General features: G+C 46.8%; 2 long non-coding RNA genes across 2 annotated transcripts in view; both read left to right on the forward strand.

Annotated features, from left to right (window-relative positions):
* Positions 1-23,651, forward strand: part of LOC141985430 (uncharacterized) — a 72,919-nt gene that overhangs the window by 44,039 nt on the left and 5,229 nt on the right. The gene's annotated exons all lie outside the window — the stretch shown is intronic.
* LOC141985431 (uncharacterized) lies at positions 1,909-12,110 on the forward strand. Its single transcript, XR_012638939.1, has 3 exons — positions 1,909-2,120; positions 3,059-3,147; positions 11,687-12,110. It is a non-coding gene; the product is annotated as an uncharacterized LOC141985431 (long non-coding RNA).

The following is a 23,651-nucleotide window of genomic DNA, read 5'->3' on the forward strand; positions in this document are numbered from 1 at the left end:
GAACGGAAGGTGGTGAGGTTTGTGATGGTCCTTAGTTCCTGGGGGAGTCCATTGAACAATCTTGGACTGGCCCCTGAGAAAGTTCTAGCACTGAGGAATACTGTGTAATGAGCCAGCAGACAGCCTAGGCAACATTTAAGCCGTCAAGAAGATGTAAATGGGACATAAACCTTGTGCTGGTCCTCTGCATAGGGGTAAATTTCACTTATTGGCCTGATTCTTACTCCTAAAGAGCTCTTTGCCCCACTCTGCCAGTGTAAAGAGCCTGTGATGGGGTGTCTGCCTCACACAGGGTAAAGCAGGTTCAGTGAGGTCACCTGGGGAAGAGCTAGGGCTTGAAAGGCTGATTGAAGATGGAGCCCAGCTGAGAAGGAATAGGTGGGGTTGGTATAAAGCCAGGAAGTTGGCAACAGAAAGGGACTGCAAGGGAAGAAGTCTGCAGTCACTCCATGGGAGAAGGGAAGTGTGTTTGGGGCTACAGATTTAGTTAGTGTGCAGTCACTCCATGGGAGGAGGGAGTTTGGGCTGATAACCCAGAGAAGAGGGAGGCCAGAAGATAAGAGCAGAAAAGTAGGAAGGAGTGCAGGGGAAACAGAAACAGGGTCTTGGTGCATCCAGACCATAGTTGCTGGACATAGGGTCCCTGGGCTGGAACCTGGAGTAGTGGTTTGGCTTGGGTCTCCTACTAGCCACTGAGGAAGTGGGATAGACAGGGCAATGGAGCTGAAGACTGCTTGGGACAGTTGGGCAATAGGACTTAGATACCCTGGAATTGGAGGACTATAGTAACCAGGGTGGAGAGCTGAGTCATGAACAAGGAGTACCCCAAGTCCCAGAGATAGAGGAGCCATGGTGCAAGGAAAGGGTTGTTGCACATGGAAGGAGCTAATCTCCTATGCAGCCAGGAGGAGGTATCCTAGCAGTGAGTGAACCCCATTACAGAAGCCTTAAAGTGTAATAAGTATAATTTACACCCACATAAAGACTGCTCTCTATTGCCAGAGTGGTGGAAAGGCACCTTTGTGTACATTAGAATCAGGTGAATTGTAAATAGAAATAGGGTGGAATTGAAATACATGCTACTCACTGGTGTTGCCGTGTGTTCCTATACCCATTAAAGAAGCAAGTGATCGCCCAGTAATACAGGTTACCAGCTTCAGCACATACATACCAATTGCAGCCACTGGAAGATCCTGCTTGCATCAGAAGAATATTCATTGGCACCCTTCTATCACCTCCAACAGTTATCTTAGAGTCTCTTCTGATGTAAATGGTGCATGAGGGGTTCCCACAAACACACCGCACAGCTTTACAGGGGTGTTAACACATAGCATGACAGGAGGTACAGTACATGCCCTATTTTTTTGCCATTAGAGCATGATATGACTCCCTACTCTAGGGTTAGGGTTCCTGGGAGTAGGGCTCCCCAACCTAGGGTTAGGGTTCCTGTGGGTAGGGTACTAGGAGCTAGGGTTAGGGTTCCCAGGGGTAGGTCTTCCTGCCTTATGATTAGTGGTCCTGTGGGTAGCATACTTGTAGCTAGAGTTAGGGTTCCTATGCATTGAGTTTCTGGCCCTAGGGGTAGGGTTCCTATGCATATGGCTCCCTGCCGTAGGGTTAGGGTGATACCAGAGAAAGTCTCCAGCCTCCATTTTGTGTGCTAAATAAGCAGGAGTCATGCCACCCTAAGATGGAAGCTGCAGATCCTGAGCATGCTCGGTGCAAAAGTAGGGGGAAAATCAGTTATGAAACAACATAAAATTGGCAGAAAGCCTAGGAGTGCTAAGATGGCACTTTGGCAAAAAGCCAAGTGAGGTGAAAGGGTGTTGGCAAAAGCCAGCTAGGGTAAGGTCAAATGAGGTAATCATAACTCTGAAGTAAAAACTATGGCAGTGAGCATGTGCAGAATATTGGCATACGTCCAGGAATGACAGCATAAAAGGCAGTATAAAAAGCAGATAGGAGTGAAACAGAAGAGCAAGAGAGCGAAAGCAGGAGCAGGAGAAGACAGAGACAGAATGGAGGAGAGGAGCGAGGCCGAGCAGAGCAGAGCAAAGATTAAAATACAGATGAAGTGCAGCAGCGAATGCAGAGGGCACAGCTGAAGACAACAGAACAGAGTAAGCAGAGTAAGAACAGAACAGAGTAAGCAGAGTATAGAGTAAGCAGAGTATAAGAACAGAACAGAACAGAGTGTAAGAACAGAACAGAGTAAGCAGAGTATAGAGTATAGAGTATAGAGTAAGCAGAGTAAACAGAGTATAGTACAGTGAAGGGTAGTATATAGTATTAGTTTGTGTGATAATAAAAATGATAAAATTCTGTTAAGTGCAACTTACTTATGTAAAAATTTAGAGTACGTTTTAAAAACTGCTGTCTGTGATATATAGCAGACTGGCCATCCATTACAGAGCACAGCACTTAGAATTCTTTAAGTTATTAGTGCGGTTTAAGTGCTCTCATAACTTGCAGTAAGAGATCTGTGTTCAAGATTTGTGTCTTATTTTGGATTTTAGATTATAGTGCATTAGGGATTATTAGTTACATAAATAAAAAGATACTTTGTTCTGGAAAGAACATTGCCTATGTAAATCACTTTATCAGAGGGTTTCATCTGTCTCCTACAAATGTTTCCTTGACTACTCTGAAGAGCCATACCCCAGGAAGAGCAGATAAAGGGGGTGATAGGTTGTTCTAGGGGTGCCTCAAAGCCTAAATTTTGGTGTAACAAGGGTTCCTATGGGTAGGTTACTTGGAGCTAGGATTAGAGTTCCTATGGGTAGGGTTCACCCCCTACAGGTAGGTGTTGCTCTGGAAAGGGCTCCCTGCCCTACGGATAGGGTCCTATGGGTAGGGTACTTGGAATGAGAGTTAGAGTTCCTATGGGAAGGGATCGCTGTCCTAGTGTTAGGGTTCCCAGGTGTAAGGTTCTTGGAGCTAGGGCTAGGGTTCCTATGGGTAAGGCAGTCATTCTTAATCTGTTTGCGATCAACAATCTCTGGGAACTGATCCACCCTAAATGGTGAGCAGTCACTCCTCTCTTGTTTCCAATCAACAGATTCCACAAACAGAACAGCTCTGAAAGGAAAAGAGTCAGTGCCTCTTATTTGCAATGCAGAAGCTCAGTGAACTGATGGGCACGGAATGGTCAGTATTCACTCCTCACTTGTTTGCAAAGAAGAATCTCTGTGAACTGATCAGTCCTGAATGGTCAGCAGTAAATTCTAATCTTTTTGCAATCAGCAGTCTCCAAGAATGGACCAGCCCTGAATGGTCAATAGTCTCTCCTATCTTGTTTCCCTTCAACAATACCAACAAATTGATTAGCTTGGAGTGGCAAGCAGACATGCTGACTCTCTTATAATGAAGCAAGTCCATGAGTTGATTAGTCTGGAATGGTCAGGAGTAACTCAAAACTTGTGTGCAATCAGCACCAAGTGGTCTGCCTTGAATTATGGAAGTTTACTTCTAACTTGTGTGTAATTAACAATCAATGCGAGCTGCTCCGCCCTGAATGCTCAGCAGTGATTCCTAACTTTTTTGCAAGGAAGAATTTCTGCAAATTCTTTAGTTCTGAATGGTCAGAAATCATGCCTAACTTTGCCATGAACAATCTGGCCAAACTCATCATCCCTAAAAGATTACCAGTCACTCCTAACTTGTTTGCAATTATGAATTGATCAGTCCTGAATGCTCTGCAGGCACAATTAACTATTTTTGCAGTGAAGAAAATCCCAAACTGATAAGCCCTGAATGCTCATCCAGGACCCAGAGTAACAGCCGTGTTAGTCTCTATTCGCAAAAAGAAAAGGAGTACTTGTGGCACCTTAGAGACTAACCAATTTATTTGAGCATGAGCTTTCGTGAGCTACAGCTCACTTCATCCAGGACTCCTAACTTGTTTGCAGTCAACAAACTTATCAGCCCTGAGGTAAGAAGTCACTTCTCTCTTGTTTGCAATGAAGAAGGTCTGTAACCTGAGCAGCCTGGAACAGTCAGCTTTCCTCCTAACTGGTTTGCAATGGCAAATCTCTCCAAAGTCATTAGCCCTGAACGGTCAGCTGTCTTTCCTTACTTGTTTGTCATTGAGAATCTCTGCGAACTAATAAGCCCTGAATTGTCTGCAGTTTTTCCAAACCTGTGTGCCTCCAACAATGTCTGTGAACTGATCAGCCCTGAATGATCAGAAGTCATTCCTAAAGTCTCTGCAATCAACAAACTCAGTGAACTTACCAGCCTTGAATGTAAGCTGACACTGCTAAATTGTTTGCAATGAAGAATCACCACGAAATGGAGACCTGAATGCTGACCATTCACTCCTAAGTTATTTGCAATGAAGAAGCTCAGCGATATGATTAGCCCGGAATGGCCAACTGTTCCTCCTAACTGGTTTGCTAGGACAAATCTCTGTGAAGTGATCAGCCCTGAATGGCCAGCAGTAAATTCTAACTATTTTGCAATCAACAATTTCCAAGAACGGATTAGCCCTGAATGGTCAATAGTCTCTCCTATCTTGTTTCGCTTCAACAATACCCACAAATGGATTATCCTGGAATGGCAAGCAGACACACATGATGTGTTTACAATGAAGCAAGTCCGGGAGTTGATTAGGCTGGAATGGTCAGCAATGTGCACTAAGTTGTCCTGAATTTATCAGAATTTGCTTCTAACTTTTTTGCAGTGAAGAATTTCCATAGGCATTAAGATTGGTGATCTCTCGCTCTCAGACCTTGACTATGCAGATGACATTATTTTTCTAGTACAGAGCCCTGACAGGTTTCGCAAGGCACTTCAGCAAATGGAAGAGGAGTTGGCTAAGGTTGGCCTCCATGTTTTGTGGTCAAAGACAAAGCTTTAAAATCAAGGATCAAGTCCACTTGTGACCCCAATCTCTTGGAATAATGAAACTGTCGAAGCAGTCTCCAGCTTTTGCTATTTGGGTTCTGTACTCACTAGTTCCTCCAGCTCTCACATGAAGGTTCATTGCAGCATCTGCCATGGGTTGTTTACAACAAATATGGAATCAACATACTTCGGCACAGCAAACATGTTCATGATCTATTCGAGCTGTATCCTCTCCATACTGCTGTATGGTTGTGAAACATGGACACTATGCCACTCAGACTGGGCAAAGTTGGAGGCTTTCCACACAAAATGCCAACGCTGTATATTGGGCATAAAGTGGAACGGCTTCATTTTGTAATGCAGATATTTATGGTCACTCCGGTCTACGGACTACTAGGAACATTGTCCTCAGATGGTGTCTTACGCTTTTCGGACATGTTGTGAGAAAGCCACAAGACTTTTCCAGTGAACGCCAGTGAACGCCATTCTCTGGGTGGCTTGTAACATCCAGGATAAAATTCCACCAACCAAGAAGTAGAGGCAGCCCAGAAGTAGACCCCCTATTACATGGCTGCATCAAGACTGTTCCGACATTGGACTCTTGACTCATTGAGCCCTTGCGGCTGCACAGAAATGGATCAAATGGCGAATGATCACTGCGGCTGACCATTTGGCTAAGTGTTGAAGAAGAATCTCAGTGAAGTGCTCTACTCTGAATGGTCAGAAGCCACTCCTAACTTGCTTGCAATGAAGAATCACTACAAACTGATCAGCAATGAATGGTCAACAGTGACTACTAACTTGTTTGCAATGAGGAACATCTGTGAACTGATCAGCAACGAATGATCAGAAGTGACTTCTAACTTGTTTTCTATCAACAGTCTCCATGAACTCATCAGCTCTGAATGGCCAACTATCACGACTAAGTTATTTGCAATCAATAATCTTTGCAAGCTGGCCATCCCTGCATGGGCTGTAGTTTCTTCTATCTAGTTTCCCTTCAACAAAATCCGTGAACTTATTCAGGCTTGAATACTCAGGGGTCACTCCTTACCTGTTTCTAATTGTCAAGGTCCATGATTTGATCAGTCCTGAATTGATCCCTCACCCTAGCTCCAAGTACCCTACTCCATAGGAACCCAACCTTAGGGCGTGGAGCTATATCCTTGAGAACCCAAACCCTATGGCAGTGATCCCTGCCCATTGGAACCCTAACCTAATGCCAAGTACCCTACCAATAGGAATACTAACTCTGTGGTGGAGAGCCCTACCCATAGGAACATTAATCATAGGATGGGGAGCCCTTCCCATAGGAACCCTAACCCTAGCTCCAAGTACCGTAGGCATAGGAACTCTAACTCTAGGGTGGATAGCCCTAACCATAGGAACCCTAACCCTAGCTCCAAGTACCATTGCATAGGAACCCTAACCCTAGAGCAGGGAGCCCTACCCATAGCAACTGTAACTTTAGGATGTGGAGCCCTACCTGCTGCTTCAGGTACCCTATTGACAGGAATACGAACTGTAGGGAGGGGAGCCCTAGCCATAGGAACCCTAACCCTAGATCCAAGTACACTACCCTCAGGAAACCTAACTCAGGGTTGGGGTTACCATGGGTAAGGCTTCCCATCCTTGGGATAGGGTTCCTATGGGTAGAGTACTTGGAGCTAGGATTATGGATCCTAGGGTTACCTGCCCTAGAGTTAGAGTTGCTAGGTGTAGGGTACTTGGAGCTATTGTTAGAGCTTCTGTGGGAAAGGTCTCTGCTCTAGGGTTATTTTTTCTATTTGTAGGGCTCCCTGCCATAGGGGTAGGGCTCCTATAGGTGGGCTCCCCACCCTAGGATTAATTTTCCTATGTGTAGGGTACTTGGAGCCAGGATTAGGGTTTCTATGAGTAGGACACTTTGAGCTAGGATTAGGATTCCTATGGGTAGGGCCCCTTGCCATTGGTACCATTGTTACCTATGGTAGGGTAATTGGAGTGAGGGTTAGGGTTCACATTGGTAGGGGTCCCAACCCTATGGTAAGAGTTCCTATGGGTAGGGCTCCTCGCCCTAGGGTAAATTTTCCTCTGGGTAGGGCTTCCTGTCCTGGGGTTTGGGGCCTATGGATAGGGTACTTGAAGCTATGGTTAGGGTTCCTATAGGTAGGTTAGTTCGAGATAGGGTTAGGGATACTATGGGTAGGCTCCCCTTGACAGTAATGATTTCTATGGGTAGGATAGTTGAATGTAGGAGTGGAGTTCCTTTGGGTGGAGATCCCTCTCCTAGGGTTAGGATTCCTAGGGGTAGGGTCATTGGAGTGCATAGATCACTGTGGCCTAAGGGTAGGGGTCCTATGGCTAGGACTCTCTGCCATAGGATTTGGGCTCCTCTGGGTAGGGCTCCTTTGGTTAGGTTTACAATGGGTAGGGGTACTTGTAGCTAGGGTTGTGATTCTTATGCGTAGGTCACCCGGTGCTAGGGCTATGTATGATTCATGTGGGTAGGGCTCCCCACCCTACATTTAGGGTTTTTGTGGGTAGAGTACTTGGAGCTAGGGTTAAGGTTGCAATTGGTAGGTGTGACATGCCCCAGGGTACAATCTGGATTGTTGAACAGTGGTGTCCCCAGAACTCTCTAGCCTGGGGTGCATTGCTTAAATAGCCACTCCTGGTCTGCTCAAGCACCCTTCAGCATGTCAATTCACTGCCTGCTAAATACATGAACTCTTTCCCAGCCACTCATGAACTACGTAGAGGGAGACACCTACAAATTCTTAGTCCCAGCCTTGTTCCTCAGAAATGTGCATCTTGTGTTGGATCATATTAAAGAAGTTCTGTATTTAAATCACAAATGAGTTTGATTCTCCATACTTTAAATTCCAGGGTATTACTAATTAAGAGGTCTCTAGGGTTTTGGTACTGTTTCTCTCCCTTTCTGTGTGAAACTTGCAAGCTGCTAATTGTGTTAGTACATTCTAAGACAGAGTCTGTTCTCAAAGCAATTCTTTGTAACAACTACTCACACAGAGAGAGACTCAAAGCAATACTCTGTAACAACAGAAACAGCACCCAGAGACTCCCCACCCTTTTGTTGTATTCACCTCGCTTTGTTAACAATTGTGATTAAAATAGAGATAGAGGATGTATGTGGATGGATGCTTGGTGTGGATAATAACTGAATGTCAGGGAGGTGCCAGCCTAAGAATCCAGTGTCCATCGGCTGAAGAAGGCGTCAAGTGGAAATAACCAGAGGACCCCTAGAGGGCAGACTGGAATCCACCCGACAGCCTCAAGAATGGGAGAACCAAAGAACAAGATAACATCTGGCAGCATGGAGCTGTCAGGAATGTGCCATCTGCTGATTGATTCAGCAACAGCATGATGAAGCAATTCCCATAGACTGGCATAGGAAGAAATTCCTATAAAAATGGACTCTAGAAAGGGAGAACTTTGGGATCTGATTCTGCAAACCAACTTCCAGGAGCATCAGCATCTGACAAGACCCTGCTCCCTCCTCATGTCCAGGCCACCTGGCCCGTGGCTTGGCATGAGCAACTCTAAGGCTGGTAACTATGATAACAACCTCGCAGAACCTGTGTGTGTGTGTGTGTGTGTGTGTATGAATGAATGTGTGAATAAATATGAAATTGAATGGAATGTTTATAGCTGTAACTAACTGCTTACTATGATTCTTTCTGTATTCACAATAAATGTGGCATTTTGCCTTTTCCCCCTTTAATAAGATCTTGCTGGTTTTTATTTTATTGGTACAACACTTGCACTGCTCAGTAGTCTCCTAGACAGTGTAAGCTCATAAAGAGTCTGTCATTCCAACACTGGCTAATGATTTTGCACCAATCTTGTTATCCCAAATGGAGTTTACCACACATTTCAGTCCAAACACACACTAGGTAATATAAAACAATACAATAAGTTTATTAATGACAGACAGATTTTAAGTTATTACAAGTGATAAGGCATACAAGTCAGAATTGGTTACAAAAGAAATAAAAAGATAAAAATGCAAACTAATTCCTAACTTTACCAAGCTAATAGACTTAAAAGTCAAAGGGTCTGTCTCACCATTAGCTGCAGTCAATTTCATAGGCTGGATCTCCTTCCAGCCTGGGACTCCCCCCGCCAAGTTCAATTCTTTGAGCGTCATTAATGTCATGAACAGAGGGATGGGAAGAGGAGAGGGGTAATGTGGAGGTCACTATCTTTGATTATTATACCCTCTTCCTGTTTTTGAGGATTAACCCCTGCTGAGGTGTAGACAAACAGTGTCTGGTACACGTGAGATTTGAAACATTCCTGTGATGTATTGTAAATTTCTTGTTATACCTTCCCATTGCTGAAAAATGGCCAGTTAAGCAGGTAATGGCTCCGTAGCACCTTGCTGGCATGCTAGTGTGTTTTTGTCTCTGAGAAATTGGTTTGTGGGCATTACCAAGAACTACAACAAAATTCAAACAGTCATACAGCAAAATCTCTTAATTTTACATGCAGTGTTGTTGCACACATTTCAATGGGATAATAATATTCAGAAGATTGAGTTTTCAAATGATACCTCACAAAATGTATTTTGTACAAAATATATCATAACCATACAAAAGTGGTGAACGTGGGGTACTGGGTATCACATGAGAGACAGGGTGTCACAGTAGGAATCCCTGCCCTATGGTTAAGGTTCCTATGGGTAGGTAGTTAGAGTTAGGGTAAGGTTTCGATGAGTAGGACTCCCACCCTTGGGTTAGGATTCCAATGGATAGGGCTCCCCAGGGTAGCATTGTTCCAAAGTAGAGAGCTCCTCAGGCTAGAAATAGGGTTCCATAGGTTGGGGTTCCCCTGGCTAGGATTGGGGCTCTATAGGGTGTTGGTCCCTGGGCTTGTGTAAGGGATCCATAGGTTTGGGCTCAATGCACTAAAGTTAGGGCTCCATAGGTTAGGGATCCCAGGGCTAGGGTTATCATTCCAAAGGGCAGGACTCCCTGAGCTAGGGTTTGGGTTCAGAAGAGTAGGACTTTCAGGACTAGGATTAGAGTTCCAAAGGATAGGGATCCCCTTGCGAGGGCTAGGGATCCATAGGGCAATGCTCCTCAGGCTTGGGTTAGGAATCCATAGGGTGGGGCTCCCTGGGCTAGGGTTCTATAGGTTAGGACTCCTCAAGCTAGAGTTAGTGTTTGAAAGGGGAGGCATCCCCAGGTGAGGGTTAAGGTTACAAAGAGGAGGGTTCTCTGGGCTATTTTTGGGACCTATAATTTAGGGCTCCTTGAACTAAGGTTAGGGTTCAAAATGGTAGGGGTCCCTAATCTAGGGCTAGAGTTCCAAAGGCTAGGGCTCCCCAGGGGAAGGTTAAAGATCCCAAGAGTAAGCCCTGGTCTACACTAGGTCTTTAGGTCGAATTTAGCAGCGTTAAATCGATGTAAACCTGCACCCGTCCACACGATGAAGCCCTTTTTTTTTTGACTTAAAGGGCTCTTAAAATCGATTTCCTTACTCCACCCCTGACAAGTGGATTAGCGCTAAAATCGGCCTTGCCGGGTCGAATTTGGGGTACTGTGGACACCATTCGACGGTCTTGGCCTCCGGGAGCTATCCCAGAGTGCTCCATTGTGACCGCTCTGGACAGCACTCTCAACTCAGATGCACTGGCCAGGTAGACAGGAAAAGAACCGCGAACTTTAGAATCTCATTTCCTGTTTGGCCAGCGTGGCAAGCTGCAGGTGACCATGCAGAGCTCATCAGCAGAGGTGACCATGGTGGAGTCCCAGAATCGCAAAAGAGCATGGACTGAACGGGAGGTACGGGATCTGATCGCTGTATGGGGAGAGGAATCCGTGCTATCAGAACTACGTTCCAGGTTTTGAAATGCCAAAACCTTTGTCAAAATCTCCCAGGGCATGAAGGACAGAGGCCATAACAGGGACCCGAAGCAGTGCCGCGTGAAACTGAAGGAGCTGAGGCAAGCCTATCAGAAAACCAGAGAGGCGAACAGCTGCTCTGGGTCAGAGCCCCAAACATGCCGCTTCTATGATGAGCTGCATGCCATTTTAGGGGGTTCAGCCACCACTACCCCAGCCGTGTTGTTTGACTCCTTCAACGGAGATGGAGGCAACACAGAAGCAGGTTTTGGGGACGAAGAAGATAGCTCACAGCAAGCAAGCGGAGAAACCAGTTTTCCCGACAGCCAGGAACTGTTTCTCACCCTAGACCTGGAGCCAGTACCCCCCAATCCACCCAAGGCTGCCTCCAGGACCCGGCAGGCGGAGAAGGGACCTCCGGTGAGCGTACCTTTTAAAATACTATACATGGTTTAAAAGCAAGCATGTGAAAGGATTAATTTGCCCTGGCTCTCCTGGATGTACTCCCAAAGCCTTTGCAAAAGGTTTCTGGGGAGGGCAGCCTTATTGCGTCCTCCACGGTAGGACACTTTACCACTCCAGGCCAGTAACACGTACTCGGGAATCATTGTACAACAAAGCATTGCAGTGTATGTTTGCTGGCGTTCAAACAACATCCGTTCTTTATCTCTCTGTGTTATCCTCAGGAGAGTGAGATATCATTCATGGTCACCTGGTTGAAATAGGGTGCTTTTCTTCAGGGGACACTCAGAGGTGCCCGTTCCTGCTGGGCTGTTTGCCTGTGGCTGAACAGAAATGTTCCCCGCTGTTAGCTACGGGGAGGGGGGAGGGGTTAGCCACGCGGTGTGGGGAAGCAAAATGCGACCTTGTAACGAAAGCACATGTGCTATGTATGTAATGTTAACAGCAAGGTTTACCCTGAAAGAGTGTAGCCATTGTTTTATAAAATGTGTCTTTTTAAATACCGCTGTCCCTTTTTTTTTCTCCACCAGCTGCATGTGTTTCAATGATCACAGGATCTTCTCCTTCCCAGAGGCTAGCGAAGATTAGAAAGAAAAAAAAACGCACTCGTGATGAAATGTTCTCTGAGCTCATGCTGTTCTCCCACACCGACAGAGCACAGACGAGTGCGTGGAGGCAAATAATATCAGAGTGCAGGAAAACGCAAAATGACCGGGAGGAGAGGTGGCGGGCTGAAGAGAGTAAGTGGCGGGCTGAAGACACGGCTGAAGCTCAAATGTGGCGGCAGCGTGATGAGAGGAGGCAGGATTCAATGCTGAGGCTGCTGGAGGATCAAACCAATATGCTCCAGTGTATGGTTGAGCTGCAGCAAAGGCAGCTGAAGCACAGACTGCTACTACAGCCCCTGTGTAACCAACCGCCCTCCTCCCCAAGTTCCATAGCCTCCTCACCCAGACGCCCAAGAACGTGGTGGGGGGGCCTCCGGCCACCCAGCCACTTCACCACAGAGGATTGCCCAAAAAACAGAAGGCTGGCATTCAATACATTTTAAAGTTGTAAACTTTTAAAGTGCTGTGTGGCATTTTCCTTCCCTCCTCCACCACCCTTCCTGGGCTACATTGGCAGTTATCCCCCTATTTGTGTGATGAATGAATAAAGAATGCATGAATGTGAAGCAACGATGACTTTATTGCCTCTGCAAGCGGTGATCGAAGGGAGGAGGGGAGGGTGGTTAGCTTGCAAGGAAGTAGAGTGAACGAAGGGGCGGGGGGTTTCATCAAGGAGAAACAAACAGAACTTTCACACCGTAGCCTGTCCAGTCATGAAACTGGTTTTCAAAGCTTCTCTGATGCGTACCGTGCCCTCCTGTGCTCTTCTAACCGCCCTGGTGTCTGGCTGCGTGTAACCAGCAGCCAGACGATTTGCCTCAACCTCCCACCCCGCCATAAACGTCTCCCCCTTACTCTCACAGATATTGTGGAGCGCACAGCAAGCAGTAATAACAGTGGGAATATTGGTTTCGCTGAGGTCTAAGCGAGTCAGTAAACTGTGCCAGCGCGCCTTTAAACGTCCCAATGCACATTCTACCACCATTCTGCACTTGCTCAGCCTATAGTTGAACAGCTCCTGACTACTGTCCAGGCTGCCTGTGTATGGCTTCATGAGCCATGGCATTAAGGGGTAGGCTGGGTCCCCAAGGATAACTATAGGCATTTCAACATCCCCAACAGTTATTTTCTGGTCTGGGAATAAAGTCCCTTCCTGCAGCTTTTGAAACAGACCAGAGTTCCTGAAGATGCGAGCATCATGTATCTTTCCCGGCCATCCCACACTGATATTGGTGAAACGTCCCTTGTGATCCGCCAGAGCTTGCAGCACTATTGAAAAGTACCCCTTGCGGTTTATGTACTCGCCGGCTTGGTGCTCCGGTGCCAAGATAGGGATATGGGTTCCGTCTATGGCCCCACCACAGTTAGGGAATCCCATTGCAGCAAAGCCATCCACTATGACCTGCACATTTCCCAGGGTCACTAGCCTTGATATCAGCAGATCTTTGATTGCGTGGGCTACTTGCATCACATCAGCCCCCACAGTAGATTTGCCCTCTCCAAATTGATTCCCGACTGACCGGTAGCTGTCTGGCATTGCAAGCTTCCACAGGGCTATCGCCACTCACTCCTCAACTGTGAGGGCTGCTCTCATCTTGGTATTCATGCGCTTCAGGGCAGGGGAAAGCAAGTCACAAAGTTCCATGAAAGTGCCCTTACGCATGCGAAAGTTTCACAGTCACTGGGAATCGTCCCAGACCTGCAACACTATGCGGTCCCACCAGTCTGTGCTTGTTTCCTGGGCCCAGAATCGGCGTTCCACCGGATGAACCTGCCCCATTAGCACCATGATGCATGCATTGGCAGGGCCCATGCTTTCAGAGAAATCTGTGTTCATGTCCTGATCACTCACGTGACCGCGCTGACGTCGCCTCCTTGCCCGGTATCGCTCTGCCAGGTTCTGGTGCTGCATATACTGCAGGATAATGCACGTGGTGTTTAATGTGCTCCTAATTGCCGAAGTGAGCTGAGCGGCCTCCATGCTTGCCTTGGTATGGCGTCCGCACAGAAAAAAGGCACGGAACGATTGTCTGCTGTTGCTCTGACAGAGGGAGGGGCGACTGACGACATAGCTTACAGGGTTGGCTTACAGGGAATTAAAATCAACAAAGGGGGTGGCTTTACATCAAGGAGTATTTCAGGCAGGACTTCACGGAGGGTTCCAATAAGAAATGGTGCACCTAAGTAATTGTTCTTATTGGAACAAGCAGGTTGGTCTGGCCTCTGATTGATACATGGCTAGATTTACCTCGTGGCATCTTCTCTGTGAGTGACTGCAGTGTGACCTAGAGGAATGAGTCCCCTAGTCGGGGGGGGGGGGGAAGAGAGAAGCAAATGAGTACAAAACAAATCTGGTCTATTTCTTGTTTTGATCCACTCCATCTATCTTTTACATCTTTGGCTGGCAGCAGACGGTGCAGAAGGACTGCTAGCCATCCTTATCTCTTGCTTGCCCGGCAGAAGATGGTACAATAGGACTGCTAGCAATCCATATCACCTGCCTGCTCGCCATAAGATGGTTCAATAGGACTGACTGCAGGACTAAAGAGAATGACCTGGTCAAGTCACTCCAAATTTAGTCCCTGCGCCCATGACTGCCCAGGCACTCCTGATCGACCTCACAGAGGCGACAAGGAGCACCTCGGACATGACGATGACGGCTACCAGTCCTACTGTACCGTCTGCTGCCACAAGGCAATGGGTTGCTGCTGCTGTGTAGCAATGCAGTACCACATCTGCCAGCACCCAGGAGACGTACGGTGACGGTTACCTGAGCGGGCTCCATGCTTGCCGTGGTATGGCATCTGCACAGGTAACTCAAGAAAAAAGGCGCGAAACGATTGTCTGCTGCTGCTTTCACGGAGGGAGGGAGGGAGGGAACGGGGGCCTGACTATATGTACCCAGAACCACCCGTGACAATGTTTTAGCCCCATCAGACATTGGGATCTCAACCCAGAATTCCAATGGGCAGCGGAGACTGTGGGAACTGTGGGATAGCTACCCACAGTGCAACACTCCAGAAGTTGACGCTTGCCTCGGTACTGTGGAAGCACTCCGCCGAGTTAATGCACTTAATGCACTTAGAGCATTTTCTGTGGGGACACACACACTCGAATATATAAAAACGATTTCTAAAAAACTGACTTCTATAAATTTGACCTAATTTTGTAGTGTAGACATACCCTAAGGCTTCCTGGGCTAGGGTTAGGGCTCTAAAGTAAGATGACCATATTTTGTAAACCAAATCTGGGGACACACAGGGGTGGGAGCACAGCGAAGTACCCAAGACTGAAAATGTAAGTTTCAGGGTGTAGTGAGGCACATTTTTTTAGCACCTTCTATTTTAAGAGTTGCACATATACACTACAAATACAAAACAAATGTGCATATCATCACTGCGGCTGTGATGTCACTGTACAGAAGTGCAGTCAGACACCAGTCTTCTTCTTAGAATCATAAAATCATAACATTAGAAGGGACTGCAAAGGTCATCTAGTGACCCCCTGCCAAGATGCAGGAATTTTTGTGGCTAACCAATCCAAGACCGATGACTATCCAACCTCCTTCTGAAAATCTCCAGTGAAGGAGCTTCCACAACCTCCCAAGGCAGTCTGTTCCATTGTCCTACTCTTTTTAGTTAGTTTTTCCTGAGATTTAATCTAAATCTGCTGTGCTGTAGTTTGAACCCATTGCCTCTTCTCCTGCCATCTGTGGCAAGAGAGAACAACTTTTCTCCATCTTTTTTAAGGCAGCAGCCATTCAAGTGTTTGAAGACTGCTATCATGTCTCCTCTTAATCTCCTCTTTTCCAAACTAAACATACCCAGTTCTTTCAGCCTTTGCTCATATGACTTGCATTCCATCCCTCTGATTATCTTTGTTGCTTGCCTCTGGATCCTTTCCAGTTTCTCTACATTCTTGCTATACATTGGTGACCAAAACTGGACACAATACTCCATCTGAGGCCTAACCAGAGTGGAGTCGAGGAGTGCTATCACCTCCCATGACTTGCATGCTATCCCTCTGTTCATGCAACCTAAAATTGCATTTACTTTTTTTGAAACAGCATCTCTTTGCTGAATCACATTGAGGTGGTGATCCACCACAACTCCCAGATCCTTTTCAGCAGTGCTGCTGCCAAGCCATTTAACCCCCATTCTGTATTTGTGCATTTGGGTTTTCTTCCCTCAGTGTGGCACCTTAAATTTGTCTTTGTTGAATTTCATTTTGTTGTCTAGAGCCCAGTTCTCCAATGTATCAAGATCCTGCTGAATTTTAGCTCTATCATCCAAAGTGGTGTCACCCCCCCCCCCTTTGTGTCATCTGCAAATTTTGATCAGTGTGCTCTCTATTCCTACATCCTGGTCATTAATAAAGATGTTGAACGACAGCAGACCCAGAACAGATCCCCGTGGAACCCCACTTGAGACCTCCCTCCAATCTGACATCATCTATTCATAGTTACTCTTTGTTTGTGGCTGTTTAACAGATTATGTAGCCATTTCTGCAAAGCCTGCATTTCTCCAGTTTACTTATCAGAATGTCAGTAGGACTGTGTCAAAAGCTGTCATAAATATAAAGGGAAGGGTAACCACCTTTCTGTATACAGTGCTATAAAATCCCTCCTGGCCAGAGGCAAAATCCTTTCACCTGTAAAGGATTAAGAAGCTAAGGTAACCTCACTGACACCTGACCCAAAATGGCCAATAAGGGGACAAGATTCTTTCAAATCTGGAGGGGGGGGAAAAAGACTTTTGTCTGTCTGTCTGTGTGATACCTTTGCCGGTAACAGATCAAGGATGCAAGCCTTCCAACTCCTGTAAAGTTAGTAAGTAATCTAGCTAGAAAATGCGTTCGATTTTCTTTTGTTTTTTTTGTCTTGTGAAATTCGCTGTGCTGGAGGGAATGTGTATCCCTGTTTTTGTGTCTTTTTGTAACTTAAGGTTTTGCCTAGAGGGATTCTCTATGTTTTGAATCTGATTACCCTGTAAAGTATTTACCATCCTGATTTTACAAAGGTGATTCTTTTATCTTTTCTTTAAATAAAATTCTTCTTTTAAGAACCTGATTGATTTTTCATTGTTCTTAAGATCCAAGGGTTTGGGTCTGTGTTCACCTGTACCAATTGGTGAGGATATTATTATCAAGCCTTCCCCAGGAAAGGGGGTGTAGGACTTGGAGGGATATTTTGGGGGAAGACGTCTCCAAGTGGGCTCTTTCCCTGTTCTTTGTTTAAATCACTTGGTGGTGGCAGCGTATCAGCTTTTTAACCTAAGCTGGTTCCCAAGGCAAGAAAGAAATCTGTGCCTTGGGGAAGTTTTCCCCTAAGCTTATTCTTACCAGCTTAGGTTGTCTTTCATGCACGTCCCCACATCTGTACCCTAGAATTCAGAGTGGGGAAGGAACCTTGACAAAAGCCTTGCTGAAGTCCAGGTATCTTATTTTCACTGCATTCCCCTATCCACAAAATCAATTACCCTGTCAAAGAAGGAATTCATATTATGCTGGTTTGGCATAATATGTTCTTAGTAAATCCAGGCTGGCTCCTAGTTATAACCTGTCATCCTGCAGGTATTCAGAAATTGAATGTTTTATATCTTGCTCTAGTAGCTTCTCGGGTATCAAAGTCAGGCTGACTGGTCTATAGTTCCCTGGCTGCTCCTTTTCCCTTTTTAAGGATAGGTGCTGTATTAGCCCTTCTCCAATCTTCCGGGACCACTCCTGTGATCCCTGAGTTTTCAAATATTATTTCCAGTGGCTCTGCAATTTCTTCAGCTAATCCTTCAGTACCCTGGGGTGAATAGCATCAGGCCCCGCCGATTTGAAGTCATTCAAATTGTTCAGAAGATCTCTGACGTGTTCTTTACTTATCTTGATCTGCATCCCTTCCCCTTTATTGTCCATGGTAACTTTGCTAGTCATCTGGTCACATGTTATTTTTTGTGAGAAGACTGAAGCAAAGTAGACATTGAGTAGCTCGGCCTTCCTGTCATCTTCCATTACCAGCTCACTTTTCCCATTGAGCAGCGGAGCCACACCGTCCTTGATCTTTCTTTTTTGTGTGACATAGCCTTGGCTTTCCTGACTTCGTTCTTACACACTCTCACTATTCCCATGTATACTTCCCTGTGATTTGCCCCTCCTTCCATTTCCTGCATGTACCCCTTTTGGTTTTTAGATAGCTAAAAAGCTCCTTGTGAAGCCACATTGGTCTTCTGCGGCTCTTATCTTTCCTCTGTGTCAGAATAGCTTGTGGTTGAGCTGCTAGTATTACATCTTTTAATAACTACTAGCCCCCTTGGATTCCTTTTCTTCCTAATTGGTCTTTCCATGGGACCTTGCCTACTATTTCTCTGAGTCAGTTGAAATCCACCGTTCTGAAGTCCAGTGTCCTTGTTTTGCTGTTTTCATGTCTTCCTTTCCATTGGATCTTGAATTCTTAGATCATGATCACTTCCTCACAAGTTCCCAGTCACCTCCACGTTTGCAACTACTTCATGTCTGTTGGTCAAAACCAGATCCAGAATGGATGACCCCCTACCTGTTTCCTCAACTTTCTGAATTAGAAAGTTGTCCCCTACACATGCTAAGAATTTGCAGGACATATTATGTTTTTTTATAATAGTCTTCCAAGAGATATCAGGGAAAATCCCCCATTAATACTAGCTCATGTGTGTAAACTAATCTTGTTACCTGCTTGTAGAATGATTCATCCACTTCCTCTTCCTGATTTGATGATCTATAAAAGACCCTCACCATAACATCACTACTGTTCTCTTTACCTTTTTATCCTCACCCAGAGACTTTCAGTATATCTGTTGCTCATGTCCTCTTGGACCTCTGAGCAAGTGTATACATTTTTGACATACAACGCAACACCTCTTTCTTTTTTCCCATAGCTATCCTTTTGGAACAAGGTATATTCCTCAATGCTGGTACTCCAACCATGGGAGCTGTTCCACCAACTTTCTGTAATGCCAGTTAAGTCATAATTTTCTTGTTATACTATGACTTCCAATGCATCCCATTTGCTCCTCATATTCCTTATATTCGTATACAGATATTGAAGCTATTTTGCAGACTGCCCTGTTGCTTTTCTTCTTGCCTTTTAATACAGTTGTGATTTCTAGTCCATAGTCCAGAGTTTAGCCCCTTCCCCTTTTCTTCACTACTTGAGCCTAGATGCGCATTGGCCAGACTTTTATCATCATCCCCTATAGGACCTAGTTTAAAGCTCTCCTTATCAGGCTAGCCAGATGATGTTCAAAGATGCTCTTCCCAGTATTTGATAGATGGAGCATATCCCAGTACAGTAATCCTCTTTCCTGGAACATCAGCTCATGGTTGAAGAAGACAAAGCGCTCTCGCTGACACCACTTGTGTAGCCATGCATTTATTTCTTTTTTCAGAGTAGCAGCTGTGTTAGTCTGTATCCGCAAAAAGAAAAGGAGGACTTGTGGCACCTTAGAGACTAACGAATTTATTTGAGCATAAGCTTTGCATTGCATCCGATGAAGTGAGCTGTAGCTCACGAAAGCTTATGCTCAAATAAATTTGTTAGTCTCTAAGGTGTCACAAGTCCTCCTTTTCTTTTTGCATTTATTTCTGCAATTCGCTGGTTCCTGCCTAGGGCCTTTTCCTTCTTGTGTCCTTGTCACAAACTAGGCTCTTTCTGTTGCTACAGCAAGGTCCTCCTTTGTACAGGTCTCCCCAAAGGGTTGGCAAATGAGCAGGTGCTCTTGGTCTGCATTTCACCACACTTGCATGTATTCGTATCATTCAAATAGCTGCATTTGATCATGTTAGTCTTTGATGTTCCAGTTTGCATTCGCAGGTAGTTAGGCATCGCCATGTTGACCAGTCTGTATTGGCCCCTCTGGGAAAGTCTGCCTGGGGTTCCAGATCTATTTCTGTGCATCCGACTCTGTGTAGTCTTTCATTCCATAACCTCAGTCATGCCTTGCCAGCTCTCATATCCAAAGGCACTATACTGGTAATAAAACTCTTTCAGGATTTGAAGTGTTTGGTTACTCCTGTGTGACGATATAATGAATGCCTTGGGTCTTCCATCTGCAGTGATTTTTCCTTTTGACTTGCTATCTTCCTCCTTATAGGAGGTGGTGCAATGCCAGCCAGTAAGCACAGGCTAACCCAGGGGTTGGCAACCTTTCAGAAGTGGTGTGCCGAGTCTTTATTTATTCACTTTAATTTAAGGTTGCGCGTGCCAGTAATGCATTTTAATGTTTTTTAGAAGGTCTCTCTCTATAAGTCTATATGTTATATAACTAAACTATTGTTGTATGTAAAGTAAACAAGGTTTTCAAAATGTTTAAGAAGCTTAATTTAAAATTAAATAAAAATGCTGATCTTATGCCACCGGCCCACACAGCCCACTGCCAGCCGGGGGTTCTGTTCACCTAGGCCGGCAGCGGGCTGAGCAGGGCCTGCGGCCAGGACCCTGGCTGGCAAGGGGCTGGCAGCCAGAACCCCAGACTGGCAGCGGGCTGAGCGGGGCTGGCGGCCGGGACCCCAGACTGGCAGTGGGCTGAGTGGCTCAACCTGCTGCCACTCAGCTCGCTGCCGGTCTGGGATCCTGACCCTGCCCACATAGAGAAAAGGAGTACTTGTGGCACCTTAGAGACTAACCAATTTATTTGAGCATAAGCTTTCGTGAGCTACAGCTCACTTCATCGGATGCATACTGTGGAAAGTACAGAAGATCTTTTTATACACACAAACCATGAAAAAATGGGTGTTTACCACTACAAAAGGTTTTCTCTCCCCCCACCCCACTCTCCCACATAGAGTGGGTACCTACCTTCTCCCTGGTTCTAGCCCATTCTCTTCCTCTCTCCCTGCACTGAGCTGAGGGTGGGAGTGCGCTGAGCACAGGGCTGGGGGTGAAGGATCAGGCTGGGGGTTGGGGTGTAGGGTCTGGCCAGCAGCTAGAATGAGGGAGGGGGCTCAGGGTTGGGGCAGGAGGTTTGGGTGTGGAGTGCTTACCAGGGCAGCTCCCATTTGGTGTGAGGCGTGCAGGTGGGAATGGGGGGGGGGTGCAGGTGCTCCTGTTTGGTGCTCAGGGTGGGGGTGGGAATGTGGGGGGTGTAAGAGTCAGGGCATGAGGTGTGGGGGGCCTGGGTATGTGTGGGGGGTGCAGGAGTTAGGGCAGGGGGCTGCGGGTGTGTGAGGAGGGTGCAGGAGTCAGGGCATGGGGTGTGAGGGGGCTGGGTATGTGTGCGGGGCTGCTGGAGTCAGGGCTGGGGCCGTGGGGGGGGTGCAGGGGTCAGGGCAGGAGGCTGGGGTATGTGAGGGGTGCACGGCTCAGGGCAGAGGGCTGGGGTGTGTGGGGGGTGCAGAGATCACGGCAGAGGGCTGGGGGTGTGTGAGGGGGGTGCAGGGGTCAGGGCAGGGGGCTGGGAGTCTGTGGGGGGGTGCAGGGGTCAGGGGAGAGGGCTGGGGGGGTGGGCTAGGGTTGTGGGGGTGCTCCCAGCCCCCTGCCCAGAGCGGCTCATGGCAGGGGGCTGGAGGGGATATGCCCTGATTCCACCCCCCTTCCCCAAGGCCCCGTCCCCACCTCTTCTCCGCCTCCTCCCCGGAGCAGCGAGCGCGCTACGGCTCCGCTTCTCCCTCTCCCCCGCAAGGGCCATCAGCTGATGGGCAGCAGGGAGGGAGAAGAGGAGGGGCAGGAACCCCACACGCTGGGGGAAGAGGCGGGGGAGGGGGGAGCTCGCCTGCCCTGCAGCAGCAGCCGGCAGGACCAAGCTTCTTCACCCTGCCCCCGCAGGAGGGGCAGAGAAGAGTGGGCCAGGGCGGGCAGGATTTTTAATGGCACGCTGCTGCCTGCCGGGGTCCCGGCCTGGGTTCGGCAGCTGGCTGAGTGGATCCGGTGGCTGGGACCCAGCAGGCAGCAGCGTGCCATTAAAAATCGGCTCGCGTGCTGTCTTTGGCACGCGTGCCATAGGTTGCCGACCTCTGGGCTAACCTTTGGTGTTGGCTTTAGACACCCTGTTATTCCACGACAGCTGTCAGTTAGAACAGGGTCTAGTTTCTTAGCATGGACAGATCAATCCAACACTGGACATGCACACTTAGCTATGGAATAGCAAAAGGCAATAGTGACACATATTCAGCATCTTTCCAGTCGTCAATTAGTTCATCATTTGCCCCACATCTGCAACTATTGCTTCAAAATTTGTCTGCACGTATGAGAATTTTGGGTTGCTGAATTTTTTATTTAAATTGGAAATACAGTCCATTGACCTGAAACTGTGATTATGTCTAATGGTATGACATGCATATATTCCTTCTTGCAAAACAAGGTCATACTCACTCTGTTTTAACTAATAGTAATAATAACAATAATAGAAATATTCGGGATACTTCTCTTTAATGCATTTATTCACTAGGTATATTAACCAACACGAGAAATTAAAAGTAAGGGCATTGGGGGACAAATTCCATGTACCAAGAACTCTTCTGGGGGCATTGTTTGCCAGGGGATACAGTACCTCATCTGGGGACTCTCCCTGGAAAGTGGGGACATATGGTCATCTTATTCTAAAGAGTAGGGATCTCAGGGGTAGGGTTGGGCTTCCCAGGCTCAGGTAAATGATCCAAAGTGTAGGGCTAACCAGGCTAGGCTTAGCATTCCATAGGATGGTGCTCCCCAGGCTAGGGTTGCAGTTCCAAATTGTACGTCTACCTGAGCTAGAGTTCGGGTTCCAATAACTAGGGCTCCTCAGGCTAGAGACAGACTTAGAGTTGGTAGGGCTATTAGGGCTGGAAATAGGGTCCCATAGATTAGGGCTCCCTGGCCTATGGTTAGGCACCCAGTGAAGCCAATGAAACTATTTCCATTGATTTTAATGGGAGCAGGATCAGCCCAAGTTTGCAGTAATTACACTTGCTACAAGATTTGCACGATTCTGCATCCTCATTTTAGGGAATATGGCAGTGTGACAGGGTGTAAACTCTGCATCAGCACCAAAAAGGGTAAAGGACCCCGAGAGTGCTAGTAACCTCACTTATTGCCCCTGTGGCGGATGTGGTCTGGTGAAGGTGATGGATGCAAAAAAGGAGAGAGAAGGATAGCTGGTGAGAAGAGACCTGGGGGAGAGGATGTAATGAGTTCTCTCTCCGTGTGTGTGTGTGTGTAATGAGTTCTGTGTGTATGTGTGTATATATATATATATATAGAGAGAGAGACAGAGACAGAGACAGACAGACAGGCCTGAGAGAAGGCCAGAGGGGCAGACAGTGTGTGCTTGAGGCATGATGGTCTGCCTGAAATGCTGGGAAGATAGAGAACTGTGCCAGCCCCAGACTGTGGGGTTGAGTGAAGCACAGGAGCTTGTAGATGGATGTGAAGATGCCACATTTTAGTTGAGGCTCATGCAGCTGAGCCCAGTTAGGGCTGAGGATTGGACAGAGGTGAGCACATTGTGTGGTAGCTGAGGCCTGTCTGGGAGGGAGGGTGGTGGCCAGCTAAGCCCAACTGGAGCTGAAGATTCAGCTCTTTTCCTGTTTGTGCTGGACTTGTTAAAGGATACTGTGGCTCCAGAAGGGATCAGACTCTTGAAGGTGTCTTGGCTGGAGGGCCAGTTCATTTCTATAGCTTTAATAGGCTCAGGAAGATACTAGGGAAACTGTGGCACAGCAGTCACAAAACTACATCCAGCAACCAGGGGACATGGTATCGTTGCAACTCTGTGATGGGCAGTACAAATAAATAATGTGGTGCAGTGAATCTCCAGGGCCAGATTCACTAGGAGGCTGTGGTTGCTTTGTCCTGCTCTAGAACATGTTTTTTTAATAAACAAACAACCTCAACCACTTCTAGAAGTAGGAAATGCAACCAACCAAATCCTTGTAAAAACATTAAGTCAAG

The sequence above is a fragment of the Natator depressus genome, chromosome 3, assembly GCF_965152275.1.
Source record: "Natator depressus isolate rNatDep1 chromosome 3, rNatDep2.hap1, whole genome shotgun sequence".
NCBI lineage: Eukaryota > Metazoa > Chordata > Testudines > Cheloniidae > Natator > Natator depressus.